This window comes from Morone saxatilis, unplaced genomic scaffold, assembly GCF_004916995.1.
Source record: "Morone saxatilis isolate NCDOM2014 unplaced genomic scaffold, NCSU_SB_2.0 Contig18, whole genome shotgun sequence".
In the NCBI taxonomy this organism is placed as follows: domain Eukaryota; kingdom Metazoa; phylum Chordata; class Actinopteri; family Moronidae; genus Morone; species Morone saxatilis.
In genome coordinates, this window is record NW_023339740.1 from 9,390,291 (window position 1) to 9,392,941 (window position 2,651).

The following is a 2,651-nucleotide window of genomic DNA, read 5'->3' on the forward strand; positions in this document are numbered from 1 at the left end:
TTTCAAATCTGAGTGAGCGAAAGCATTATCACTGTGTCAGGGTTTCCTGCAAGCTACACTGTTATATGAACTGCTTACAATATGATTTCAGCAGAGAGATGTCTTCAAGACAGAAAAGTGGCTGACAAAGAGTGAAACAATTAGCTCTGCAGCATTGAAGGAATGTATAGTATACCCACACAAAGCGGCTCCACTGGGAGATCATGTTCTGCTGCAGATATAAAACTGTGGATTGTTTGCAACAGAGGTTTCTGTGGTAGATGTATGTGACTTTGTCAGTCACAATGATCTCTCTCATGGGATGTTATTTTGCTCAAGTTGCTCCGACATCAAGTTTTTGGAGGGGGAAAAAAATGACACAACAGTATGTGCTCTGTGTAAGGCCCCAGACCTACATCTGGCTGCTGTGCAACAAGGAGAGAGCCAAAGATTTTTTTTTATGTCAATGAAAGGTCAGTTCATAACCCTAAACCAAAGTGCAGACATCTGTAATAAATAATAGCATTACTGATGTAGGGAAATAAGGAAGAACCTAACTTTACAGTTTACTGTGGATGACAGAAATGTGGCAGAACACCCAGCAAATTGTGCAACAGCTGAGAGACTGACATAAAATCTTTTAATAAGGTTTGTTGAAACAATCAGACTCTTTATTCCAATAAGCTATTAACATTTTTAGCTACAGTGTGTCGCTATATATGCAGTTTCTCACTCACACAAACAATTATTTTGCAAACTCTCAATTGCAAAGGGAGGGAGCTGAAAAGAGTTGTACTAACATGTTACTCTAAGACGTTAAAGAATCTCTCCTTCTTGTTATCAGTTCATGAATTTATTATTGTTGTAATGTAAATGTGTTAATACAACCAGGAAGAACAAGCAACCTCCTTCCTCCCTGTGTCTTCAGACTCTCTATAGAAAGAGCTTCCTCTAGGTGTTATATTTGTGGGTTTGATTTTGTTTTAACTTCTGTTCTACTTTCTAAATGACGACACTCAAAGCCACGAACATACAATCTGCTCATTTAAACCCATATGTGTTAAGTGTTTAACTTACTGGAAGGCAGGATCATGGAACATTTTGCTTGAGGCCCCTCTACAGGCCAGAAATAATATTACTGGCTAGTGTAGACAGAGCCAGGCTGTAACTATGAATTGACTTTGGGGAACAACTAACAGGAAAAAATAAGAATCTGCATCTTTCCAGTGGGATTTCAGGTGTACAGCAAATATAGAAGTAGTGTTAGCAATTCCCGTCTCAAAGTCATTAATCAGTTTTCAAACTATTATTATAAGCTGTCATTAATGATAAAACTGCTTAATGTCTGGTAGCACTAGAGCAGAATTCAGACTAAATGAGACAGATGAGGCTATATGTTGATCTCTCTCTCTCTCTCTCTCTCTCTCTCTCCGTCACAAACACACACACACACATCTCAAAATGTCAGAATTCAGGATCAAAGTCAGTTATTACTTTGAAAGAGAGAGGCCGATGCAAAACAGATTGGCACCTTGGCTGTGTGTGGGAAGGACACACTGTAACTCTCTGTTAGCTCCCGAAACGTGATGGCAGACACACACATATTCTTCATATTCTTGTTAGAAGGTCTTCCCAGAAGGAAGAAGGCCAAGAACATCCGAGCTATACACACACCTGTAACAGCAGAAAATAAGACTTCTAACTCTTTCATCTGGCATCTGGTTGCCATGAATCTAAATTCTGTGCACCTGCCGAATGATTATTAAAATCATTTCAAATAGAACTGAAAGTATGTGGGAGGGAAACCTTTCTTCACACTTAGCTGGCTGCCAAATTTACAGACAGATGCTGAAACTCTAGTTTGCAAAGTCTAGGTTTTTTATGAGTAGACAAAGACTTTTTTTAGATAAAAGTTTCCAGACACATCAAGTGATTCTGCAGAATGTTCTCTTTTCACATAATGATTGACAATCTTAAATCCTGCTACCCTTAAATTACATCATTTCAGACTGTAGTTGCTTTAAGAGGTGTGTTACTCACAGTTCAGCAGCTGTGGGTACAATTTAAATGAGAAACTGGAGAAACTATCGACCTGCATGTTTCTCACCATCACAAATATGTGTGTAGTTATTTTTTGATCAGAGGTTGGATTTATGATTGCTGTGTCTAAACTATTTATTTAGTGGAATATTCAAGTAATTTGACTTTTATTTGAGAATATAAATATCTAAATTTACTGGCTATAATTTGAATGTGTTAATATTTAAGTAAAAGCCCCCTTAAATATAATTTCCAGTCTTGACTATTTCATGTGTATAGAGTTTTAGATATGTTCTGAATGTGAATACAAAAGAAATTTAGGTTTTTGCTTAATTTGTAAGCACAAACCTTCAATGAGCACATCTTACTGCAGGTCTTTAAAGAACAAGTGTTGATTAATAAAACGGTTCTTTTCCATTCATCTCTCATCCTCCTTTACTTCCCACAGATAAGCCTGGTTGTCTCTACTCTGCAGTGTTTGTAATCTCCCCTAGCACACCACACACCACTGCAGATATCAGTCTGCTAGGAACGGCTCCTCCAGCTGAAACACACCCACACACGTGAAGTTGATAAGCATAACGTTTCAGAATGGAGCTAAAAAATTTAATTAACAAGAAAAAAAAAATCTG